Here is a 27,436-nt window from a genome sequence, read left to right as displayed (position 1 = left end):
TGCCCATACATTTACTCTTTCTTCCTGTTCTTAATAAGGCTTTAATTTGGACTAACAAATTTGGCTGTGTGCTTTGACAACCCAAGGATTAGTTCTTTTGCCTCATGCCAGTCTGTGTTTTCATGCTACATGCTGCAGTTGGACTAAAGGCATGGGAATGGGAGTATAGGCTACATTTGCCTTATAGTGACGTATATAGCGATGTAGTGATGAAATAATATATGTGATCTCCAGGGGCTAGAGACTAACTTAGGGGCTGACAGCAAGCATTAATTGTATTGGGGTCTGCTGTGGTCCCATTCCTAATGGTGACAGTGTGCAAGATCTGCATCTAGAGAATGGGGAAAGTCTCAAAGAAAACTGCCAGCATTTATTTGTAAATGAAATGCCTTTCTGCTTTCCTGCTAACCTCAGTCTAGCACTAGCAGTGTGACTTCATATCCGCCCAGGGCCAATGTTGCTGCAGGGCATGCACAGCAGATAAGTAGTACTGCAGGACAAAGTTGCAGTCTTGTGTGTTGTCTGTTTTCAGTCTATTGTGCTGTGCATTCCTACAGCACTGGAAATTTGGAGGGTGATGGAGAAACCCCTTTTAGAATATATATATTTGATACCTCAGCTATCTTGACCTTAAAACTGGTGAGCAGATATTTTGGGAAACAGCAAGTGTCTCAGAGAGATACCTTGCACCCATTATCTCTGCAACCCCAGTGTGCTTCTTACCATCCTAACAAGCAGCAAATGTTAAGAGTCCAGCTGAAGTGGGGAAAGAGGGGAGTGGATTACCCACAGGGGCAGTGCTCTTCTCAGCAGCTGATGGCATTTACCTCCTCCTCCTAGAATCCCCTCCCTTAAAATGGTGCCACATCATCAACACATGGCATTCACTAAGCAAACAAACAGAACTCTCTTTTTTATTATTATCGTAGCAATTCGACTTGACTTTGTATCTTAACATTGAGTTGGGATGAACTAATGAGTCACAAGTTTGAGTGTTTTAAAAATGTAGAATGCAGAGATATAAAGGAGATGGATTGCGACAGATGTCTGGAACAATCTAGAATTCCTGAGAACAAAGAGAACTGAGGAGCAGAAGATTTGGCTGGGTGCCCACTTCTCAGGGTAAGTGATACACAGACACCACATTCTTTCCAATGCTCACAAACCATAACATAAACCTTTTGGAGCTCAGCTATATATTTTCTTTCTTTCTGTCTTTCTTTCTGCCACCTGCTTTCTCACTTCAGAATTCAAAGGCTGCTGCTCTTGGTGGTGTTGATTTGGGGAAATAAGCTGTACAAAACAATCCATTGCATACTTTGAGTCAGGAAAAATTCTGGAGGAAATGTAATTCTTTTAAAAGTTTGCTGTTAATTGCACTGCTTGGCTAATATACGTGCCTGTTGTATCACTCCTGGAACTTGTTTGGCCTAGCAGTGACTCCATATATAACAGAGGGGAGTTGCATCCAGTGAAGCTGTTCTGTTTGCTTTGGGTTTCTGCTTGCACAATGGAACTTCCTCTCCATATCCTCTCCTCTCCTCCCAAAATCTGCTCTTGAGAGTTGGGGAAACAGATTTGAGGGGCATGGGGGGAGACAGAGGGAGGAGAGGGAGGGAAGTTGCATTGTGTAAGCAGAAGTTCTTTACCTTCTTGGAATATGTGAGCTTTTTTATGTGATCATTATGTTAATTCTCCACCATACCCAGAATACAGCAGTGACAAGGTCAACAGATGGAGGCAATGATGACAGTAAGTGCAGGTGCTTGTTTCTTGGATGGATTAAAGAGCACCCGGAGAAGGAGGTAGGTGCTGGCCATCTGGCAGCCACCCATTCTGTGCTTCATTGCTGCACAACCCTCTGTTCAATCCATCACTGAGCACTCTGAGAAACAAAGATGATAGATGTGGCTAGTTGCCAGGTGTCTGGTATTTGCCCTGAGACTCCAGATTTTTGGGGTGCTCTCCAGGTGTCTGGGTGAGTCACCTTAATCTCTGGTCCATCAGCTTTCATTTTTTAAAAAAAACTAAGTTTCTAGGTGGGTTGGATCCTGAGATATACACCAAAATGTCAGCCGCCACTCCCCCACATCTTCAGTTAAATGAGCTCGTAGCTGGCTGCTCTAATCCTGCCTTTTCAGGTTTGTAGCCAATAAGTGAAGTCAGCGTTGTGATTCACAAGGCAGTAACTAGAGTCATTTGCAAATCAGAAAATGAGTTTCTTCCTGCTTTTCTGAAAATCTCATCAATTAAGTATATAGCTTTCAGTCTTTTTCTCTCTTGTGTGCAGGAGTCAAATAAGTTTACATTTTCCTGGGCTATTGAAGAGGGTCCTGTTTTGAAAACCTTCCCAATATGAAGCTTTAATTCAGTACTTGCTTTTCTGGGAGTAAAGCTACAATGCCAATTCTACATACCCAGAGTAAACCACATTGAATTCAATAGGACTTACTTTTGAGAAGACATGGTTAGGATTGTGCTGTAAATTGATGAGACTTTTGAGTGAGTATAACAAAGAATTGTGGTTGTGTTGTAAATCTTTCTCTCCCTCTCTAATCCTATTTTTGAAAGCAATTAGGCAGGGCTTACATAGGTATCACTGCTTTTATGATGTTAGAAACTAATACTGATTTTTGTTCAATGTTCTGGAATGACCAACTGGTTTTCACAATAAACTTTCATATGAGGTGTATGTATTTTTACATCTCCAGTGTGTGTATGGAATCTTTCCAACAACCCTGTGAGGTAGGGTTGCAGACTGGAAACTAAGGCAGCTCACAATACGAAATAAATCCCTTTAAAATCCAATAACCATAAAAACAAGTATAAACAGTTGCAAAATAGCCTAAAGTGGCATGATTCTGAATTTTGGGTTGGGTGAATGTAGTTCCTTATCACCTGACGTTGTAGTTCTCTACACGCTTCCCTGTTTGAGTAAGCCCCACTGAATACATTGGGACTTGCTTCTGAGTAAACAAATGTAGGATTGCACTATAAATATCTTTACAGGTTGTGTAAATAATAAACATCTTTGATTGTCATGTGCCTCTGAGCATATGGTGAGTGGTGGCAACACCTGCAATCAGCCCAAATAATAGAAAGAAGACATGTGCTGTGCTGATCTTGTTTTAGTAGGGAGGAAGCAACATTATTAAGACAGTTGATATAGTTCAGATGGTCACTTTAAATATGTCTGATTTACTCTGCAATTTTAGTGAAGTTTCCTATAGGAAATCATTTCCTTCTGTTTCTATTTCGGTGAATATGTGAACTACAGCTACACTTTGCAAAATTTACACTAAAAAACCTCCAAACATAATTGTGGAATAATGACACTGACTATTCTGTAGAATAGTCTCCAGAGGACATCAGGAGTGTCTCAATTTGCACAAGATAAAACGGTGGGGGATGAAATACATTCTAGCAAAATTCTAGATGTGCTCTATGTTTTTAATTGATTGTGCCCACCTTGCCTTAAATTAAATGGTTTAAACATAGCAGGCTGAAAACATGCATCCTCTTTTTTCCAGCAGCTAGAGTCATTGCTCAAGTAGCAACATATTGTAATCAGTCTGATTTTACATTAAACTGCAGTTTCAGGTCCAATTGTTAATGCACCCAAAATAGAAATAGACCATAACGTCCAGTTTGAAACAAAAAAGGCTGTCTTCACCATCATATGACATTGACCAATAAGAATGCTTTGAAATTAATAAAAAATAAATTTGACACAGATTTCTAGGATGAATAATGAGGGAAATAAAATTTTCTAATTAGATTCTCTGTAGAAACATTAGTAACACAGGAAAGAAGCAAAGAAGAACACCAACAAACATACCAAAATATAATTCTCCATCTTTTTAGATGGCAGGTGTTGCCACCACTCACCATATGCTCAGAGGCACATGTTACCAAATGCTTCCAAGCTACACAGCAAGTGAATTGAACTGTGAAAGAACAACCCGAATTGTGTTTGCATTTTGACAAATTTGTAGGGCAGTACAATATCTCAGAGAGGAGGTTTTATTTATTAATTCTATTTCTATGCCGCCTTTTGACCAAAAGGCCCACAAGGCGGGCCCCCCCCAAAATAAAAATAAACACAAATACAAAATACACATCAAGAAAGAATACAGTGCACAGGAATTTAAAAAACAAAATATTAACATTGTTAAAAAAAACACCAATGTTCTTTACAGGCCTAAAGATGATCTGTCCCAAAATGTAGTACTGCCACTTCAAGAATTTTAGTCCTCAAACATTGAGCAGCTGTTGCAAAGGATTCGCTCCCCAACATCATCAGATTCTTTCCTGAAATCATTGTCCATGCAAACTTGCATGTTCCCTTTAAGGGATATTTGGGAAATATCCCATGTACCTGTTTACCAGTGATGTAACTTCTTAAAGCGTGGGGTTACCTGGCTTTCTCTTCCTCCTCCTTTGTCTGGGATTTTTGTTTATTCTCCATTAAGCTTAAGGAGAGAGAAGCATGCACATGCTTCTCTTCCAAGATGTCCATTATCATGGATGGAGACTTCTATTTTTCCATCTACGCTAGAGCCTATGTTTTCTGAACATATGAGAGGTCGTGAGTAAACATTCTTTATCTTTTACTTAAGAAGATGGTGTCTGTTATTTGTGTCTGAAGGAGAAAAAGGGTGGACTGGTTGATTCTCATCCTGCTGCTTGCATTTATATCTCTGCTAAGAAATAGGACCACAAAACTATTCCTATTTCACACATATTTTTAAAATACCAAACAGAGGTCAGGTCTCCTGCTCCCCTGGTGCATTCACTATAGGTGCTCAATTTCTTTGCTTTTTAAAGTTTGATAGAAATATCTGTTGGCTATAGGCTATTGGATTTAAGAGGTTATATTCATTTTAGCGCTACTTAGACACAAACTGTAAGCCTTAAGTTCGTCGTGTCTACTCTAGGTAGGACTAACACTGAATACCAGCAAAAGGTGGTGGTTGTTTCCATATTTGTATCTGTTTATATGACCTTTACATGCCTAAAAGATTTACCTCAAGATTGGTTGTTTCACAATAAAATAGTAAAAGCTTTTTTCTAGTTATCAGAAGATTATGCTCTCTGGTTATTTTCCCTCCTGTAAAATACCTGCAATTTCAAAACTTGTGAAGCAGAGCAACTACTTTTCCTTTGTTGAAATGAAAATCCTGATAATAAATTCTTGCAAAAGAAACTATTAGAATTAGATGGAAGTCCTCATGATTGATCATTTAAATAATTTCATTTGTTCTGTGAGAACAATTTGCTAACTGGAGAATTTATTAAAAAGCAGTTAAGAGGTGGCCCAACAGTCTCATCTGGATCAAGGGACCCATCTGTCCCTCTCTTATGGGTTTCTTATAGCCTGCACGACTCCTTAAGATGGGAGGTGCCACGGTTGAGAGTTAAGACATAAATCCCTCTCTGCTCATCCATGCACAGCCTGGACAGGCGGGGCGTAGTTGTGGCTAGGGGGCAATGTCGCGGCTGCCATCTTTGTGATGGGCAGCGTTGTGCGTCGCAAACAATATGCATGTGCAACATGCGGCATGAAGGAGCAGAGCACCAGGGGCTTATTTAACCCCACGCTGCCTCTTCTATTCTCCTCTTGGCATGCAACGTGGAGGAGGCTGAACAGAGTAGCTTGGGACGGAGAGCAGCGGTGGCCATTTTTTTTGGCCACGTGGTCGGTGCCATTTTGTTGGCACTTTGGAGTAGCGGCAGCCAGGAGAGGGCCGCATCTGTGGGGTCTGTTCAGCCTGGGTTTCTGCCCACTCCCTTCATGGCAGTTGGGGAAGGGTGACAGGGCAGGAGGGAAACAGAGCTGCCTGCAGCCCCGGTCGATGAACAGTTGGCCGCAGCTGCAGTTCAAGAAACAGTGACGGATCTGTTGGGGTCAGTTGCTGTGGGTGCCATTCCTTTTAGGGACACGTCTGTCACCCAGAGTTTCCACCTGCTCCCGGCGACCAAAGAAAAAATTTGGCAGGGGGAGTACATGGATTTGTTTTCTCTACTCTACTGAGAGCACCCCAAGACAGATAGGGGAAAGGATGACAATAGGGAGCCTGAGAGGCCCAGGCGTAGGAAGGTTGATTGGACGTGGGCCAGCTGGCTGCCAGCGTACCTAATCTATGCAGGGGTGGTGATGGAGAGGCAGCCACAGAAGGGGTTGCCTCTGGTAAAATACTTAGACATAATATATAGAGCTTATGTCGAGTTTTCTGGCCTGGCTGTCCTATGATGAGGCCTTTCATATGTGGGCCTTGTGTGATAGGACACTGCCATGGGACAAGAAAGAGCTGGAGTTGTGGCTGCAGTTCATTGCAGCGGCCCGAGCCATGACTGGGGACAGGTGTGACAGTGGGCACTTATTGAGCAGGCAGTCGGCTGCTATCCTTCCCTGCTTTAATGCGGGGCAAGGGTTCGACAATGGCTGCTGTGCTGGGAACTTAGTTCCCGGGGGGGTTGCGCTTGCAACCCGTGTCGTTTCAGGCACGAGTGTTCCATTTGTGGAGCAGCACACTCATGCACAACCTGCCCAAGGGGCAGGCTGTTTAAGGGAGGAGTCAGGGATCAGCAAGAGAACAGGAAGCAGCCCCCACCCAGAGCTGCTCAGGGAAAAGGGTCCCTCCTCAGTTAAGTTGGAGGTTTTGCGGAACCTGTTTGCTGGTTATCCAGCAGTCAGGGACGCATGTATTTTTGTTACAGGGTTTTTCTTTAGGCTTTCAGATTCCTTTTACTGGTCCACGGGCTGCCTTCATGCCCCACAACCTTAAATCTCTCATAGGTATGGAGGCACTTGTCCAATTGAAGATTGACAAGGAAGTGCAGGCAGGGCGGGTGCTTGGCCCGTTCCAATCACCCCCCTCCCGAACCTTAGCGTGTCCCATCTGGGTATTGTTCCGAAGAAGGCAGTGGGGGAATTTAGACTGATTCACCACTTGTCCTACCCTTGAGGGCAGTCAGTTAATGATTTTATTCCAGATAGTTTATGTACAGTCCACTACATCTCCATGGATGCTGCAGTGAGCATGGTGCGGGCTTGTGGTGGAGATGCACTTATGGGTAAGTGTGACATCAAGTCCGCTTTCCGCCTCCTGCCCGTGCACCCTGCAGACTTTGAGCTGCTGGGTTTTGCCTTCTCTGGCAAATTTTATATGGATAGAGCATTGCCAATGGGCTGCTCGATTTCTTGCGCAGTGTTTGAGCGCTTCAGCTCCTTTTTGGAGTGGGCAGTCAAGAGGTGGGCAGGTTTGAATGCAGTGGTGCACTATTTGGATGAGTTCCTGTTTGCGGGTAGGGCAGGCACAGGTGAATGCCAACACCTGCTGTCACATTTTGGTGACCTGGCAGGGGAACTGGGCATTCCCTTAGCCACTGAGAAGACGGAGGGTCCAGCCCCTGTTCTGATGTTCCTGGGTATTGAGATCGATTCGGTGGCCCAGTGTTGTAGGCTGCCCTTGGAGAAGCTTGACCTCCTCCAACTTAAGATTAGGGAGGCTTCAGAGGCCAACGTTTTTCTTTCCACCCTCCAGGAACTTTGCGTGCAGGGTTGTCGCATCATGTCAGGCATTTTTGCGATGGGTTTATGATGCTATGGTTGGGCTTTTATGGCCCCACCATAGGTTCAGGGTGACGGCTGCATTGTGTGCCAACCTGGTAGTGTGGTCCTCTTTCCTGCAGGATTTCAATGGAGTATCCTTTTGGAGGCAGGACCAGCTCCTGGAGGCGGAGTTGCAAGTCCAATCTGATGTTTCAGGGGCTTTTGGATTTGGGGTAGTTTTGGGGTCTTCCTGGTGTAATGGGCGGTGGCTGCAGGCCTGGATTCAGGAAGGGCTGACCAAGGATCTGACCTTTCTGGAATTTTCCCCGATAGTGGTGGCAGTCTATTTGTGGGCCGAGAGGCTGCGGAACTCTGTGGTCCATTTTTGGTATGATAACATGGCTACAGTCCATGTTATCAATTCCCTTACATCCAGGAACACCAGGGTTATCGGCCTTGTCCTTTCTTTTGTTCTCCAATGCTTGCGTTTTAGTGTTCTTTTCTGGGCACGATATGTTCCATGCATTGACAATAGTGTTGCTGATGCTCTGTCACAGAACCAGATGGAGCGTTTTCATCAGCTAGCTCTGCTGGCCAGGGCTCATCCGGAAGCTGTGCCCCTGCGATTTGAGAGATTGGAGAATGGAATCAGAGTGGGCCATGAGCCTATCCATTGCGCCCAACACACTCACCAGCTATCAGAGAGCAGGTAGGGTGATTCAGGAGTTCTGGGCTGGCAGGGGCTATGAGCCAGAGTGGCCTACTCTGGTGAGTCACCTGCTGGAATTCCTGGTGGATGGCAGGAGAAGGGGTCTGTCAGTCCAAATGCTTCAAGGTAAGCTGGTGGGACTTTCCTTTCTGGTGAAAGCTGGTGGTTTTCAAGACCATTCAGAGGACTTTAGGGTCCACTGTATGTTGGCTGGGTGGGCTAGAGAACACCCTGCTACCCCTGATCCCTGCCACCCTTTATCTCCGGACCTTTTAATGGTTCTGGTGGGCCAGTGGGCAAAGGTATGCTCATCGAGCTATGAAGTCAGGCTGTTCCAGGCAGTAGCCCTCACGTTGTTTTTTTGGGAATTTAGGATAGGAGAGGTGGTGGCTGGGTCCAAGCTAGACCCTTCCCAGCACACCCTCCTGCTGTCAGATGTCAGCATGGAGGGGGGTTGTGCCTACATTAAACTGAGGAGGTCCAAGACTGATTAGAGGTGCAGGGGTTGGACCATGATTTTATCCCCTTCCTCGGTACTGAACCTCTGCTCTATGCGGGCTTTACAAGTTTTTCTGGGGGCTAAGGGATCAGGGAAAGGATATTTGTTTATTCACAAAGGGGGGGCTTCCCTCACAAAGTATCAGTTTTGGGCGCTCACAAAACGGGCCTTGCAGGAGCTAGGAGAGGACCCCTCGGGGTTTGGGACCCAATCTTTTAGGACTGGAGCTGCTTCTACGGCAGAAGGTCTCAGGTTTTCTCAGGCAAGGTTGCAGGCTGTTGGACGCTGGTCCTCTGGGGCATATAAGGGCTGTATTTGCCCTTTTGGTGGGCCTGGAAATCTGGAAGCCTAATGAGTTGTAATTTATCTTGACAGGTTGCTGGATGGGGATGGAGCAGACGCGCATCCTAATATGCGGCCACAGCATGGTCTTCTGTGTTGGCTGGAGGGCCGCGAAGTCACTCGTGGGCTCACAGCTGGGCCTCAGTCAGTGGGTACAGTGCAGTGGCTTGGCCAGTGAGGGATGCGCTGGGATGGGCTCCTACCCACATTGTTCCAGCAAGGTTTAGTGCAGGCAGTTCCGCAGGTTATGGTCATTCACCTGGGGGGGAATGACCTTCATTTACTGAAGGGCAAGGCCCTTAGTGTACAGGCATCTGCAGACATGCAGTTTATAAGGTAACATTGGCCTTCGGTACATCTGCTTTGGTCAGACATTCTTCCACACACGGATTGGCATGGCGTGTGGGACCTGAAGGGGATAGACCGGGCATGAAGGAAGGTCTACCGGCAGATTCGGTTGGCTCTTCTTGAGCATGAGGGGTTGGCTATTCCTCACCCCCACATACAGCATTCTAGGGTTGAGCTTGATAGGGCTGATGGCGTTCACCTGATGGATACGGGGAACAATATCTTCTTGGGAGACCTGCAGAGGTGTCTGCGAGAGGTGCTTCTTGGCAGTGGGGTAAAGGGGGACTAAATAGAGATTTGTCCCCCTTTTGTGGTGGTAAGGGTACGGGAAGGGAAGTAGGTAAGGACAGCTAGGTGCCCCCCTTAGGTGGTGACTGGTGGTTCCAGAGGCCTGTCAGGGCTTTACGGCCCGAGGGCAGAATATGGGCTGCTTCTGGGGCCAACTTACCTCATCCACCCAGAGTTGTACGGCCCCAGGGGGTGGTGACATGGGAAGGCCCCCCTGCTCACCTACCAGGTGTGGCCGGAGTAAGGGGTAAGCAGATGGGCTTGCCCTAGTCCCAGCAGGGGCTGGTCGCCCGAAAGCTGTATGGCAAGCTGCTTGCTTATAGACAGTTCCCGCACCTAGATTTTTCCCTCTGCAGGTCACTTTAAAAGTGGTTTTGTTAGTTTAATAAAGTGGCCCTTTGTTCAACTCAAACTGCTGTGTCTGTGTCTGATTTCACCCCTCAGCCGCAATTATCCTGCTATCATAGTTATTTTTTTAGGCCACTGCTGAACCATGGAACTAGCACTATTTATTTTAGTTGTAGGAATTTCTATACCACTCAACATATGTAAAATACCAGAATGGTATACATTTTAAGACTTAAAAGGATATACAAAACCAAAAACAGAAAAACAGTAAAGCATCTTCAATAGTATAGCCAACATGGCTGGGTCACACTGCAGGGAAAGCCTATGTGAATAAGAAAGCAGTGAGCAAGTTTTACATGAGTCCTGAGGGCAACTGTCCCTGTGTTCAGCAATTATGTCCTCCAGAGGCAGGATAGTCAGTGTGATTCTGTGCTTCATAGGCTTATATAGAGGGACAACATATGAACATGAGCTTTTAAAACATTTTGGTGCTAGTCTCCTATTAATTCTCTGCAGGACAGTCTTGAAGAAGACCAAGCTGGTGTAAAATAGAGCAGATCTGTTGAATTTTGTGAAGAGTTAAGATTGTGACTGCATGACTTGGAAAGTGGCAGTGAACAGTTAATTGGGTCTTCCAATACCGGGAGCCAGGAATCTGGCCAAGAAAACATTAGAAGTAGTTTGGGCCCGTCCATATGACTATATAATCTTCAATGTTATTGCTTTGTCTCCTTATTAATTCACCATCGTCCATATGACATTGCAAGCTAGTACAGATTTCCGCATTCACAAATCCACATTAGAAACACCACTGAAAAACTGATACGCTTTCTTGTATCGCTAATCAATCGCATTAATGTCTGTGCACTTGTACGCAATGCCACAGACTTTCCTGCAATAGACAGTCCAGGGGTGTTCCTCTGTCATATGCCAAGCCCTCTGTCTCCTTCCCACCCAATAGCACATTCACAAACTTGCCCACGCGTAGGAATTTTTTAAAAAGATACATGTTTCTGTGCTCTTCTGAAAAAGTGCACAAAAAGCAAACTACCGTTAAGGACCAATCACTGAAAATGGATGGACTTAGGGGAGTGGCCAGTGCTAAAGCAACTTAGACCAAAAAAAAGCCCACACATATGGATACTTGATAATCGGGTTTTCACAATAATCCAATCACAAACAGGGTATGTATGGATCTCGAGGCCACCAACTGAATATGGTAAACTTGGAATTTGCGGTTAGGTATGGATGAACGCTTTGTTTCAAATGAGACAGCTGATTTAATTTACTCTTTTAGTGAGCAATCAATTATTTAACTTTTCTGATGTATCGGAAGAACCTGGATATCAAGATACTGCTAAGATCACATAGTATACCAAGAGTTTGTAAGGGCAGAGAACGGCTTTCTTTGATAACAGTATATTTGTTTCTCCACAGAGGTTTCAGTTCCTCTTCCTTCCTCTACTAAAATTCTGTCTAGTCAGGAACAGCTCCTTCCAAACATTTTGTAGTTCTACTAGTTATACTATCATTATAAGTTAAAATATAAAATGGATCACGAGAACAATTTCCTTTAAATGCCAAGTCCTCTTCCAGAAAATTGCACACTTGTTTCATTCATATTTTCATGAATGCTAAATCAGAACCACAATTTACTATTGAGACATTCCCAACCCTTACATAAAGAGCTATGAAAGAGTGAGTAGAGTTTTGCAGTTATCTCTTAGAAGAAGAGGCTCAGGAGTTTCTCTGTAATTCCAGGGCAGTTTTTCTAGGTCAAGACAACATGAAAGTTTTTTCTGAAAGCTCTTTCTCCTAGGTCATTTTGACAAATCCCAGGAATTATTGTATAACAGATGAAATTGAAAGTAATTTTGACAAAAGTATCATACTGCTTTTAATGCCCCACCTCTCCGCAGCTCCTGAAGCCAGATATGAATCCAGATGCAAAATGCCTAACAATTCAGCCTTCTCCAGTTTTTGAGGAATGATCCTTCATTTTTATTCTGGGCATATACCACAACATTTGCTGGCAGGGCTAGAGAGTATAGGGGTGATGGTTGCTTGTCTTGTCTGTGGTGTCCTTTCTTCTCATGTTCCAACTGATTCCTCCTGTTTCACTTTTCTGTCCTTTCTATCCCCATCTCACTTCCCCCATCATCAGCCAGCCACATAAGTAGCAGGTTGCACTAGGCTCTGTTTTCCTTCTGATAAACTACTTGCTTCCAAATATAATAATAATAATAAAATAATAATACAATTTTATTTAGCAGACGCCCATCTGTCCGACTGAACGCAGTTGCCTATTATGTCTCCTGCTCCCTGAAAATGGTTTTCAAATGTTTTCCTGGGCAGTGCATAATCTTAGAAGGAGCTCTAAAAATTTGTGATGCTGAGTGATGAGGGAGCTCATAGATGCAGAGAGCATTTTTATTCTCAGTAACATTTTTTTGGACTGGAAGCTGTTGCATTTGTCAACTGTTCACTTTTCTGGATGCTGAAACATCTGCAAAGATTGAAGAAAAAGAGAAATGGATAAATTTCAGAATTCTTTCTGGAATACAGTCATAAAATCAGTTCACTAATAGGCAAAGATCCTTGTGGTTTAAGAACGTACCTATAGCCCACAGATATTTCTATCGAACTTTAAAAAGCAGGGAAATTGGGCTATAGTGAGTGTACTAGGGGAGCAGGAGAAATGACCTCCTCTCTGACATATTGGACTGCCCTCCAAATTTGTCAAAATGCAAACACAATTTGGGTTGGTCTTTCACAGTCCAATCCACTTCCTGTGTAGCTTGGAAGAATTTGGTAACATGTGCCTCTGAGCATATGGTGAGTGGTGGCAACACCTGCCATCTCGAAAGATAATTATATTTTTGTATGTTTGTTGGTGTTCTTCTTACTTTGCTTCTTTTCTGTGTTATTAATGTTTCTACAGAGAATGTGAACTAGAAAATTTTATTTCCCTCACTGTTCATCCCAGAAATCTGTGTCAAATTTATTTTTATTAATTTCAAAGCCTTTTTATTGGTCAGTGTCATATGATGGTGAACACAGACTTTTGTGTTTCAAATTGGAGGTTATGTCCTATTTCTATTTTGGGTGCATTAACAGTGGAATTTGGACCTGCAGTTTGATGTAAAATCAGACTGATTACAATATGTTGCTACTTCAGCAATGACTCTAGCTGTTGGAAAAAAGTGGATGCATGTTTTCAGCCTGCTATGTTTAAACCATTTAAGGCAAGGTGGGCACAGTCAATTAAAAACATACAGCACACCTAGAATTTTGCTAGAATATATTTCACCTCCCACTGTTTTCTCTTGTGCAAACTGAGACACTCCTGATATCCACTGGATGCTATTCTGCACAATCGTCACTGCCATTATTCCACAATTATTTTTGGAGTTTTTTTAATGTAAATTTTGCAAAGTGTTGCTGTACTTCACATATTCACCAAAATAGAAACAGAAGAAAATGATTTCCTATAGGAAACTTCACTACAATTGCAAAGTAAATCAGACATATTTAAAGTGACCATCTGAACTATATCAACTGACACAAAAATTGTGAACTAGATGGATGCTGCGCCAGGAGCTCCATCTTTCACTCCTTAAGAATCTTAATTCAGCCCTCTCCACCCAATACCTAATATCTCTGGATTGCCGTTTAACAACTTTAAAATCAATTGCTATCGAGCATTCTTGCTAATCTTTGCTGGCTGATTCTGGAATATTGCCTTGTTTACTTCAACGTCTCACCACCAAACTTCCTTCTACAGTGACTCAGAGCTACATCAAGTAAGCTATTTTCATAAACTATAAGTAATTCTATCTATTAGTCGGCACTTCTAACATCAAAAAACCCTTTAATCTTTTGGCTCTTGATATATAAAAGACTACGGGCCTTATCTCTGTTATTTTACTCCCACGGCAGGTGCTAACAAGCGTCCAGCTCACATTAATCACTGTGCTGTTGCTAAAGTGGTTCTTTGAGAGATCTTTAAAGCGGTAGCCCTGAAACATAGTGCAAACCAGAAAAGATTATAGAAATTTGGGGATTGTTCCCACCCTCGAGCTTACCTCCCATAATGGACGATCTAAGCAATCGAAAATTACCCATTTCTATCCCGCTAAGGAGAGAAAGGCTGAAAGTGAGAAGGATAAGGAACCGGAGGGAGAAAATGCTCACCATGCAAACCCAGCAATGGACTGGTCACTGAACATCACTGGAGGCCTACAAACTGATGTTTGTGACCCGTCTTCTATAAATCTCGCGCAAGAGATAGCCAGGGCGGAAAACATGACTGCAAGAAGTTGATAAAATGATAAAGAACTGCTATCAAACTGAGCAAACTGAATGGCCCCTAAATCAATCCCCAGAATCATTGGAATGCACTGCCAGTGAAGTAAGGCCTAGTGGTCGAACTGAGCCATCCAACGAGACAGTTGTGTCAAGCAAAGAATCCATCCGGCTTATCAAAATCGGGCTTTTTATGATAGCAAGAGACCTTGAGTATATTAAAGCGTTTTTATCCAAATCCAACCAACTCCTAACGACATTGATAGAGGGGTATATAAAATTTGGCTTTAACTGTGAGGATGGGAGTCTAAGAACACCCCTCACCATGGATCCTATGCAAACCACGCAACCAAGAAATCCACCCTTGAGAGGTAACAAGACATGGAAGGCCAGGCTCAAGTACAGTAGAGTCGGAGCACCACTTCAAAGCTGAGTAAGAAGAGTAAGAACATCAAACATCCAAAGACTCACTGCTATAATAAAATGAATTTTGAAAAACTCTTCAAGTTTCTAGATGCTTCCCCGAAGTGGAAAACGAAGTTGGTGGTTAAGAAACCAACTCAGTCTGAACAAAGCAAATGCGATAACAGCAACTCTCCTCATGAAGACCTTGTTGCTGCCTCTCCGCTCCTCCCTCTAAATAACAGCATACCACAGACCCAGGTTGTGGCTCAACAAAACACATGGACATTTGTACCCTTAGAATCTAAACCTTCCTCGCAGCCACCGAGAGATATGAAATGGCACTTAGTTCTAAATCGATGCAAATTGGCACTATCCAATTACCCTAAACCTTCTGGTCTTCTCACCCAGAATGAGCGCAAAATCCATCTTTTAAGAATCTTTGAAGATATTAGTCCTGGTGCGTTCAGCTCCAATGATATAATTTCAGTAGAATATCTGTATTATAATTATATCACGGCTCGCACTGTGGTGACTTTCAGTGATCTGGGTAAAGCCAGACTGATATTTGACAACAGAGATACTCTCTATTCTCTAGGTATACTAACTACAAGAATATTTGAGAACTTAGCTCTGCCCCAACCGCTGGTCTCTCATCCTGTGGTACGCAAAAATACCTCTCCGATAAAGTTGGATATCGAGACTGAAATAAATTTGATTGATCTTGACATCGAGAAACCCCCTTTGCTCCATAAAGTTGTGGGTCTACAGGCTCTTGAGGAACAAACCGGAACTGGCTTGCACGAGCATTTCCCGGTGAACAGCAGCAAGGCGGATCTATTCATTGAAGAAGAGAAGGTGTTACTTGACTCCTTTTCCATCCCACCCCCATTAGTCCAATCTGAAATTTTATCAAGGCTTCACATTCTAAAAACCCACTTGGAAAACAGAAGAACTGCCTCTCTAGTCCAGATCCCACCAGGCACAACCTTGGATACGACAGGGCATTATATTAAAAGTGGTCCAGCATCTATCCCTCACATTGCAAAAGCTGCTGTTCATGCATCTCCGTCCTGGATGGACATGAGATGGCTTGATGAAGATGAAGAGGGGTCCCCACAGAAGACAGCTGCCTCCTCTAACCACCCACTTAACCCTATGAAACCAATTATATCAAATGTCAGCAGACTAGATTCAACACTTGAGGCAATTGTTTCCCTTGAGACGGAACCTGGACCACCACATATGGCAGTGGTGAGACAGAATTTATCATCCATGCATCCTACCTCAACCTGACAAATAGTAAATCATCCTACTTCACACTTATTATTCCTTTCGTGGAATATTTCTGGCTGGAATAATAAAGCCTCAGACCTCAGACCTCAAAAAGTATGATATTATTTTCCTACAAGAGACCTGGCTAAGAGGGGATCTTAAACGGTTTCACAACATACTCCCTGGAAGCTAGCCCAAGCACAAAGGGGGGGCGCCCCAAAGGAGGTCTGAGTATACTTGTTTCTACAAACGTGCGTGCTTTTACCATCAAACCAGAGCACCTTGTGGGGCTAGCTACTTCCTTAGTGGTTAAGTTCAATTGGGCTCGGCTATTGCTTATAAATGTATACTTTCCTCCATGTCACCAAAAAGAACCAGCGAAGGCCGCTATGTCCAGATTAGAAGACTATATTGTTAAGATGACGTCTCTGCATCCAGATGCCCTGGTGATCGTCGTGGGAGACTTCAACGCTAGAATAGGTTCAAGTGATGAGGCTCTCTATTCCTGCTTCCAAGAGCCATAGCCGGCTATTGACAGGGTCTACAACGTACCGGATAGACAATCAAAAGACAGAGGATATAACTACTCCGGGCTCTGCCTTATGCAAATGCTGAATAAACTGAATTTAGTCCTGGTAAATGGGCGGGTGGAAGGAGATTTCAATGGCGAATTTACTTTTCTTTCTAGCAGTGGAACATCTACCATTGATTTTTTCATCGTCTCCTACGATTTGTTTCAGGCAGTGTCCTCTTGTGTAATAGACAATTGCTCCAAAAGTGATCACCTTCCTCTAGCCCTCTCTCTGTATTGTGGCAACCAATCTATCTACGCTGATCAGGAACCAACCCTGGATGAAGAATTTGAAATACGTCCAACACGCATTAGGTGGTCGGCCAAGACAGAAAGGGATTTAAAAGGGATATTACATTCAGACAGCTGCTTTCGCCTTCGCGAGACTCTTACAACAGCGACCTCTGTGAAAACAACTCTTGAGTCTTTCCAGCAATTGCTCCTGGCCCTACAAAGCACCTTATACCCTAAACCTATGTCTAAGATCTCTTCCCAGGTATACAAGTCCAAACCTTGGTTTGACCATGAATGTGTAGCCCTGAAAAAACAACTAATTGTAAAATACTCAGCCTATAGAGATAAAAATTCTCCGACATTACTCTTAGAGTGGTTGGAGCTGAAGAAATGTTATAAACATCTAATCAAAAGGAAAAAGAATCTAGCACAAAAAGAAAATTGGCAATGCTTATTGAAAGCCTCTCGACTAAAGGATGCAACAACTTTTTGGAAGTTGGTCGCAAAGGGTGGTCTAAACCCGCAGTCTCCTTGGACTATCATATTTCAGTGAATATCTGGGAATTGTATTTTGGTATAATCTTTGCTAGAGAACAGACAAGACTTCAACCCCCCAAGTCTGACATAAGTGATTTACATGAATGGCCACCCGTTACCGTCAAGGAAGCTTCTAGCCTAATTGCCAAACTAAAACTGGGCAAAGCTCCTGGGGCTGACAATATTCCCTCTGAAGTCTTCAAATTCAGTGTGGAATGGTGGGCCCCAGTATTAGCAGCTCTTTTTACAACCATAGACCACTCTGCTTGCATTTCTGAGGATTGGGGTCTTACAATAATTATTCCTATTTACAAAAAAGGTGCCAGGTCTGACCCTGCCAACTATAGACCCATCAGTCTGCTAAATATTGTTAGTAAGATGTATGCCAGCCATCTACTCGAGAAACCGCAAGCTTAGCTGGAACAAGAAAATATTCTCACTGACGAGCAGGGGGGTTTCAGAACGGATCGTTCCACCATGGATCATGGAGTTGTTATTCAACATCTCATGGAGAAATATATGGCCAAATCTGGGGGAGCCTTGTACTCTGCCTTCATTGACTTTAAATCAGCTTTTGACCTGATCCCAAGAGACAGACTCTGGGAGATATTTGAGGCCACTAATATCGATAGATGCTTATTAACACTTATACGCTGTTTATATGAAAATACCTACTTACATGTAAGGTGTAATAGCGCCGGCCATTTATCTAACCCTATTTCCACCTGTATGGGGGTTAAACAGGGGTGCATTCTAGCCCCTACACTGTTTAACTTTTATATTAATTCTTTGGTTAATAGTCTGATTTTGACCTGTTTTCATCAGCCCAGATTGTCAAAGAGGCCTTTGTCAATTCTTCTATATGCTGATGACTTAGTTCTTTTGTCACTGACATGTATTGGGCTGAGACGTTTGCTGAGTGCCCTTGCTAGTTATTGTAAAAAAGAATTCCTGGTAATTAGCTACGATAAATAAATAAATAAATAAATAAATAATATTTAATTTGTGTGTCACCTATCTGGCAGATAGCCACTCTAGGCGATGTACATTAAAATTAAAATCGAAAGTTATCATTTTTTCCCGGAAGAGGATAAAGCACCGTTGGCTAGTAAGTAGGCAACCTATAGAGCAGGTAACATCTTTCCGATATTTAGGTGTGACACTGCATTCATCAGGAACTTGGTGAATCCATGCAAAAAACGTCACCGCCAATGCCCAAAGGAGTGCAAAGGCGCTCCTTTCCTTTTATTACTCTAGAGGGGGTCAGTTCATCCCAGCAGCCATACAGGTCTCTACTGCTAAAACCATCGCCCAGATGCTATATGGCTCACAAATAAGTGTTTATGATAACTATGCCCTTGTTGAAATTGTTCAAACCAAGTTTTTGAGAGCTATCCTTGGCACTCCATCCTGTGTCCCCAACCCTATTTTACGGCTAGAAGTTGGGCTCACTACAATAGAAGCCCGTATATGGACATTTAAATTTTGGCTAAAAATGTTGTTTGCCCCCGTAGGATTGGCTCCTTATACATTAACTGACGCCTTTCAGTCAAAGTGGAAAAAGTCCTTAACCACTAAATATTAAGCTTAGGGTTTTCTCCTTCTATGATTCCTGCACTAGGTTACCCCAAAGCAAAAATGTGCATCCTGCAACGAATCTTCGATATGGAATTTCAAAGCCATTTAGCTTTGGCAGCAGCCTATCCTGACGTTAGGTCCAACACAAGGCCATTTCTTCCCACTCACTACTTAGACACCCTGACCACCCCCAAATTTAGGAAAGCGTTTATGTTAGCCAAGTTTAACATCTTGCCTTGGCGCTGTTGGATGACAGGTTTAAAAAAATTCCTTACGCTGAGCGGACGTGCCCCTGTGAGGAGGGGGCTGTAGAGACTGTAGGCCATGTTTTATAGTACTGTTCATTTTATCGCGATCACTGATCTGTTTTAATTACCCCAATTTTACAAAATATTCCTGGCAGAGATGAGGCATTTTATGTGGAATACCTTCTTTCTGATAAAACTCCCCAAGTATCAGCGAAGGTAACCAGCTTTTGTGCTGCCGCCATTCTCTGCAGAAGAACATTGATAACCCCACAGTCTATATAAAACTTAGACCTGGTCCTAGATAGAGTCTGTCAGAATTTTTTTAATGCAACTTGTTTCTTTTAAACATGTATATTTGCTTGCTGATCTATGATCGTAATAAAGTTATCTGATTTTTTATCTATATCAACTGACTTAATAATGTTGCTTCCTCCCTGCTAAAACAAGATCAGTACAGCACACGTCTTCTTTCTATTATTTGGGCTGATTGCAGGTGTTGCCACCACTCACCATATGCTTAGAGGCATGTTACCAAATTCTTCCAAGCTACACAGGAAGTGGATTGGACTGTGAAAGACCAACCCAAATTGTGTTTGCATTTTGACATTCACTATAGCTGCCCAATTTCCCTGCTTTTTAAAATTTGATAGAAATATCTGTGGGCTATAGGTACGTTCTTAAACCGCAAGGGTTTTTGCCTATTAGTGAATTTCTCTGCTTTTTAGTCCGGGAGGTAAGAAATGGGATCCTGTGCAAGTTTGCTGAGAATGGATTGATCATTTGCATGCTTATTGAGTTCAGTGGGATTTACTCCCCTGCAATCATGCTTAGGATAGGTGAAACTGACGACGGGATGGGGAGGGGAGGAGAAGGGAAAGGAGGAAGGGCAGAGAGGAGGAGAAGGACAGGTTTGATCATTTGCATGTTTATTGAGTTCAGTGGGATCTACTCCTGTGCAGTCATGCTTAGGATAAGTAAAACTGACCGGCGGGGGGGGAGGGAGGGAGGAGGAAGAAGGAAGAGGGGAGGGGAGGTGGAAGGGAGAGGAGAGGGAAAGGAGGGGAAAGGCAGGTCTGATCATTTGCATGCTTACTGAGTTCAATGGGATTTACTCCTATGCAATCATAGTTATTATAGGTAAAACTGACCATGGGGGAGGAGGAGGGGGAAAGAGCTGATTGGAGGGGGGCAAAGGAAGGGGGGAGGGCAGGTTTGATGATTTGCATGCTTATAGAGTTCAATGGTATTTACTCCCATGCAATCATGCTTAAGATAGGTAAAACTGACCATAGGGAGGAGGAAGGGGAGGGGGAGGGGGAGGAGGAGGGGGGGCAAGGGGAAGGAGGAGATTCGAAGGGGATGGGCATGGGAGGGAGGGGCAAAAGAACAGGGAGGGAAGGGGCAAGAGGGAGGAGATAGGAGGGAGGAGAAGGGAGGGTGGGTTTGATCATTTGCATACTTTTTGAGTTTAGTGGGATTTATTTCTGTGCAATCATGTTTGAAAATGGAAATGGACTGCCTTCATGACAATCTCAACTTAAGGCGACTCTATGAATAGGTTTTTCACTGTGGTTTTACCATTGCCTTCCTCTGAGGCTGAGAGGCAGTGACTGGCCCAAGGTCATCCAGTGAGCTGCATGGCTGAGTGGGGATTCGAACCCTGGTCTCCCAGGTCTGATCTGGGGGAGGAGCAGGAAAGAGAGGAGTTTGGGTGGGCACTGGGCAGAGGGGAAGCCCCTTTCTTTTCCAAAAGGAAAACATGAACGGTATCATTGCTTTTCAGCGTTTCCCCCACCTTTTTATTCTACAGCAGACACATGTAGTCTCCCACTTAAATTTAAACCAAAGCTGTCCCTGGCCACATCCACACCAGGCCTTTTATTTCACTTTCAACAGTCGTGGCGTCTCTCAAAGAATCCTAGAAGTGTAGTTAGTGAAGCATGCTGAGAGTTGCTAGGAGACGTCCTGTTCCCCTCACAGACCTTCAATCAGAGTGGCTTACTATTAAACCAGTCTGGCCACTGTAGCTCTGTCAGTGAAATAGGAGTCCCCTCTCAGCACCCTTCACAAACTACACTTCCCAGGATTCGTTGGGGGAAGCCATGACCGTCTCAAGTGAAACTGAAGTCTGGTGTGGGGGAGTATTTTCAATTTAGCATTGCGGAATGCAAAAAATCCATGCTGGCTATAGTATATTCATTATTTAAACCAGTAGCACATCTGCATCTTAAGATGCATCTGTAAGCAAATCCACACCATACATTTAAATCACATCCAATGCACATTTAAAGTACATGATTTCTCCCCAAGAATCCTAGGAACTGGAGTTTCCCCCTTACAGAGCTATACCTTCCCAGCACCCTTAACAAACTACAATTCCCATGATTCTCTGGGGAAAGAAGACATGTAGTTTGTAGAACTAGACCACGGGCCTCAGATCTCCAAGGGTCTGGGGAGGTTCATACCAGGACATACTTATAATGAACTTGTGCCTGCTGTGCAGGCTTTACCACCTGTACCAGTCCCTGTCAGGTGTAAGCCTTTTCTTTTTTGCTTGTTTATTGTTTGTTTGTTTATGAGATGCCTTTCAGTATAAATTCCAAAACAATAAAACTATAAAACTGCAACTATCAACTCAAAAAACAATTAAAAAACAAAACAAAAATGCAATAAAAGCAAAGGCCCATAAGTAAACAAACAGCAGAGAACAGCATTATTTCAAGCTCTTAACTTGCTTCTGGAAGGATGGCCATGTGTAGCCTACACCATTTCTTAATCTGTGGTGCAGGTCATAGGATAATAGTAGCAGAGAACTGTCAAATCTCAATTTCAAATGTGAACAAAGTTCCCCGATGCTTGAGGCCTGAGATAGTTGTTTTGGATTATGCACCTGAATTTAATTCTTTTTTTAATAATAATAACAGTCCAAAAGCAAATTATGAGTCCCATATTTTTTGAAGGGCTGATGACAGGTATCAGCCTTGTCATGGAAAGCTGTCCATATATTTTCTCCCTGCCCCAATTCATCATCTTACACAGACACAGCCATAACTTTTTCTTCTTTACCAAAACAAAAGGGGGAAGGGGGAGAATGTGCTATTAAACCATGCAAATTAATCATTCATCCATATACAGTTGCACCAAGAATTTTTCTTACAAATATATTTCTAAGAAAAAGTTTGGCTAACTGCTTCTAGCTGTGAAAGAGATGTGATTAATGAGCTTGTCTTGGCTTTACCACGCATCTCTATGCAGCTCCAGATACAACCCTGTTATCTGGTAATTAATTAATGGGAGCTTCTTGCCCATGCAGACAGACTTTCCCACCCTCCATCAGTGCTATTTTATGTGCTTTGAAAAACAACCCTCCTGTCCCCCATCAGAAATGCGCAACAGAGAGTATTAGCAATAAACTGTCTCTGTGCTACTTCCTATTCACTTGTTTCTCCATTGGCTAGTGCTGGCATCTCTTAATTTCACAGTTGAGTTAGCGGATGTCATTTGAGCAGTCCCCGTGTCATACAGAACATAGGGGAGGACTTGGGCTGCCCTGCAGTCTACACACCACTTCATACCTGAGTACTTGGATGGCAACCAGTTGACATTAAGGGATTACTACACTGAACTTTACTTTACAAATTTACGTGGAAGTAAATTCCTTTTAAATCATTTAGGCTTAATTCCAAGTAAATGCATTTAGGATTGTTTTAGAAATCTCAGATAAAAATATTCTAGTTCACCGATAGTGTATGTAGTATGTAAGATTCTTGCTAGACACACAGAGGGAGGGGGCTAGACAGCTGGGGAACTCTGTTCCAATGGGCTTTCTGCTTGGGTGTCTGTCTCCTCCCACTCTCACAGGTATTTTTGCCCCACTCTTGCTGGAGGAACAAGCCAAAGTGCATTCAGGCTGTCATCCTGCGACTCTCAGCTGGAGCAATGAGCCCATGGGAAATGGTTCCCCCTTTGCATTGAGATGTGGATGATTGAGCTCATCTACATCTGCAGCACTGAGGTGGAGGAAGAGAGTGGTGAAGTCACTGGTAACTTTTAGGGTCATCACTGGGGTGATGCTGAGGTTTGTTTTGTGCTTACTACCACATCTGTCCATGTCTGTTTGTTTTGTGGTCACTGTTAATGTTGGTGTTGGTTATTTGTTATGAGGTGGGGGTAGGGTTGCCAGGTTGCTGGCCTGAGACTGATCCTGTATCTTTAGGAGAAGAGAAAGTCAGCCAAGTGCAGGTGTTCTTGCAACACTGTAATGAGAAAAACCACAAGGTGGAATTCTCCCTTCCCCCTGCACAACTTTTAAAGATACAGAAGACTTGTTGGAGACCGGGTCTGGTGACCAAGAGGTCTTCTGTATCTTTAAAAGTTGTGCAGGGGGAAGGGAGAATTCCACCTTGTGGTTTTTCTCATTACATTGTTGCAAGAACACATGCACTTGACTGACTTTCTCTTCTCCTAAAGATACAGGATCAGTCTCAGGTCAGCAACCTGGCAACCCTAGGTGGGGGTGTTCAGTACCATTGTAGCACAATTGTCTGGGGAGTTACTGGAGGTGAAAAGTTATATACCCCACCCCTCCAGGTGAGCACATGCACTGGAACAGAGGTGGGCCCTGCTTGCTTGCCTGCGTCCCCCCCTATAAAGTCACAATGCCTCACCAAAGATACAGGAAGCTCTTTGTGGCCAGTAGTGTTGTTTGGGCATGCAGAAACAGTGGATGAGCAAAGTCATTAGGGGAAGAAAGGCCTGATCAATGGATTCTTATGGAATCCATTGTCAACCCATCAGAAAGGGAACGGGTGTCTTCACACTGGCTAATGAGGCAGCTTGCTGGTGCCTGGGCTGGCTGCTGCTAGCTGTGGTTTAGCTTAGGCCAACAATGGGGAACTGTTAGGCTAATTAGGCCTGTCAGGCCTACCCATGTGGCCCATGATTTGGTTTGGCCTAAACTACACCCACCTGATCATCACCTGATGTCATATGACATCAGACACAGGACAGGTAAAACCACAGTGCCTGTTGGAAGTGGGACAGGAGCAAGTCCTGTTTGGGTTCTTTTGTTTGCATTCCAGAAGGAATATAGAGTTAGGGTCCTCCAGCTGGCTAGGCTTGCCTACCTTTAGAGCCACCCCTAGGTATCGGGAAGCAGGGCAGTTGCCCCAGGCCCTGAGCTTTGGGGGGCCCCCGCACTTGGTGATCTGCTCACCAGCCGGCTCCTCCCTCCCTGCCTGCTCGCCTTCGCCAGGCAGAGCGCAGCACTCACTCGCTCTCTTTCTGCCTGGGACGGGAGCTCGCTTGCCTGCCCACCCGCCCACCATGCCAAAGCTGCCACCGGTGCTCCTGCTGTGGTCAGCGAGCGGTAGCCGCCCCGGGGACAGCGAGCTGGGATGGCAGTTCGGGGACTGGTGCCTGCGCACCTACGGCGGCGACTCAGCCAAGACCGTGACCCGGAGCAAATGTGGGGGCCCCCAACTTTGCTTTTGCCCTGGGGCCCACACATGCTAAGGGAGGGCCTGCCTGTGCTATTCACTACCTAACTTCCTTCCATTGTAAATTGATAAGCTCAGGGAAGGTGACCTGCCCCTCCTTCCTTTGTCGTCTTCTTCAACTGACGGAGGAGAGAGGAGACATCTCTGTCTTTGTTCTCTCTCCTGAGCCATGAGGGCAATACCCAAGTCTGGGCATTGTGCCTCCAACTTAGTTAGAACTAGGTATGCCTTTCCTATCTACTACTAAAACAGTTAGGTTGGTGGGTACTAGGGAGAGAGCCTTTTCTGTGGTGGCCCCCACTCTCTGGAACTCCCTCCCATGTGATCTCCGACATGCCCCTTCCCTAGACGTATTCCGCAAGGCCCTGAAGACATGGCTATTCCAACAGGCCTACGAGGTCCTTGGGACGGGTAAATCTACATGATTTTGTCATCTGTCGTATGCTGCTAATATAACTGTTTTTATATGTATCGATGACTGTCCAATATATTATTTATATGCAGCTGGGGCTTTTCTTCTTTTTTCCTTTTTTCGAGGCCAAGCCTTGGCTGCAAAGGAATATTCTTCCTTGTACTGCAAAAAGAACGGCAGAGAAACTGTGGCTGCAAAGGAAGAATCAGGAGTGTAGTTTGACTTTAGTAAAGATGTGGAAACCCTATAGATACAGGAAAACAAGTTTGCAGAAATGGCTTCAAGAACGATCTTCTACAATGTAATTTAATGTTTCCCTTCATGGTAAGGGGCTTACAGCAGCCCAGTCCTGATCAAGTGTGCCCATTTGTCCTCCCCTCTTGATGCAGTTTCTGTGAAGCACCCTCTCTCACAAGCAACAACAGACATCATGGTGGGGACTGTGAAGCTCACTTGACCACTGTCCAGGATGGAGACGGGGAGGGGCACAGTGTTGCAACGCAGATTTGGGGCATGTACACACACAGCCTTTGAAACGCACATGGGTGGTTTTCCCCTAGTGCTTTGCAATTGTACACACCTTCCCTCCATAATGTTTGTTAACATGTCAGCTGCTATCCATGCTGTGCTGGTTTACCAACTAGAGCAAATTGGTCTTATCTACTCCCCTCCCCTCAAGTAGTGTTTTCTCACCCCCTGAAACTGCCAGAAACAATGTAGTGCCCAAACAGATATACAGTTGGTCCCCTGCTTTTCCATCTCTCGAACGATATGCTCAAACATACCATAGTTGCAGTGGTTGCTTCTAAGCTGTTCCTGAATCTTTTCCTCCCTGAAAATATAAAGAAAAGATTTCTTGTGTTTTCCATGAAATGCCTCTACCCTTCCCATTTACCCACATACCATTGTCCTCCATTGCAAAAGCAGCAACACCCAGCTTTACCAGAAAAGGAAGGGAAAACTTAACTCTCCAGTGAATGGGCACGGATATGAGGGGGAGTGGCACAGTCCTGCAATGTCAGAAGGTCCAGCCCAGAAGGAGGTCACCTGAGGAAGCACTCTCTGTGTACACATTCAAGCAGCAAGCGCTTGAGAAATGCATTCTTGGCGTAAAACAGATTATAGCAGTTCCAGCCAAAAGCAATTTGGATCAATGAATACTGTGGGACAGGGACAACATGGGGATGACATCGTGTATATAGCACCCCCCCCCCCAAAATGTGCCTGCATTCTGCACTGGATGCACATTAACACCCAGTGTGTACATGGCCCTTGTCACACAACAAGGAAGACAAAACACGTTTGCAAAGTTTAAATAGGATCTTTTGCTTAACAACAGCAGGCATTACTGCTTACAGCAAAAGCAAGGAGGAAAGGTGAAAGAGAAACTAAACTCACAACTCAGGAATACCATGTAGCTTTCTGGGCCTACTTATATTAACCCTTTAGTGGTTGTTTTTCTCTCTTGGTACAGTGGGTCATAACTGAAGGCTGTTGATTATTCTAACAGTTTGCACCATGCCAATGGTGCTTGCTGTTGCAATCCCCCTCCGTCCCAGTTTGCTGCAGCAGCTCAGCTGCTCAGAGGTCAGGTGAGCAGCGCAGCACCACCATGCCATCCTTTGCTACTTTCTGGCTGCTATGGCTCTGAGCCTCCGTCCCCCCTAAGCAGAGTTTAGGGGATTCTATCAGTCCAAATCCCATGATTCTGGAGGCATCTGTCTTTTTGTACAGTATTTAGGATGGGATGTGCAGCAGTGTGATCTGAACACAAGCCTAGGAATAGGGACCTAAGTGGAAGACAGGGATGTCTGGAAGGGGTGGTGGAGCCACAGAGTTTTTTGTTTTTTGTTTTGTTTTTCCCAACAGCTAATTAGATATGACAGCACTCAAACCTACTAAAACAAGGTAAGAGATGATTCTTAAATTCACTGTTAAAGACTTGTACTGTAGTACTTAAGAGTTCTTGGTATCATTGCAACGGAGAAAGTTGGGAACAAAACTAGAATTAGTTGGCTCCACCTACCATTTGATCTGGCTGCACCTATCATTGGCTGCCCTATTCTCTGCACTATGAGTCCCAGTGGGCACCAGCTTCCATACTGTTGTTTTGATGTACACCATCCAGGGCAACTATAGTCATGTCAGTGTGTGTGGCAGAGATATTGGCAAAGCTGCTGGAGCAAGTTTTGAAGTCTGATGAGTAACAACTAACTGCTAACTGGTGAGTGATTGTTGTGCTGGGTCAACAGAAGCCTACATTTTCAGTAGGTATTTTATAGGGCAG

General features: G+C 44.2%; 2 long non-coding RNA genes across 3 annotated transcripts; both read right to left on the bottom strand.

The window, feature by feature from the left end:
• Positions 1-11,681: 11,681 nt before the first annotated feature.
• On the bottom strand, positions 11,682-15,629 carry LOC133382163 (uncharacterized). Its single transcript, XR_009761823.1, has 3 exons — positions 15,474-15,629; positions 14,284-14,398; positions 11,682-12,595 (listed from the first exon to the last, which is right to left on the bottom strand). It is a non-coding gene; the product is annotated as an uncharacterized LOC133382163 (long non-coding RNA).
• An 804-nt stretch (positions 15,630-16,433) lies between these two features.
• Positions 16,434-26,094, bottom strand: LOC133382164 (uncharacterized). Of its 2 annotated transcripts, none has more exons than XR_009761824.1 (3): positions 26,053-26,094; positions 25,935-25,981; positions 16,434-16,612 (listed from the first exon to the last, which is right to left on the bottom strand). It is a non-coding gene; the product is annotated as an uncharacterized LOC133382164 (long non-coding RNA). The 2 variants fall into 2 exon arrangements; XR_009761825.1 differs by lacking the exon at positions 16,434-16,612 and adding an exon at positions 20,873-20,918.
• Between the last annotated feature and the right edge of the window lie 1,342 nt (positions 26,095-27,436).

The sequence above is a fragment of the Rhineura floridana genome, chromosome 3 (genome assembly GCF_030035675.1).
Source record: "Rhineura floridana isolate rRhiFlo1 chromosome 3, rRhiFlo1.hap2, whole genome shotgun sequence".
NCBI classification, from domain to species: Eukaryota; Metazoa; Chordata; class Lepidosauria; order Squamata; family Rhineuridae; genus Rhineura; species Rhineura floridana.
The sequence above is the reverse complement of the archived record's forward strand: the minus strand, read 5'-3'. Positions and strand labels throughout refer to the sequence as shown.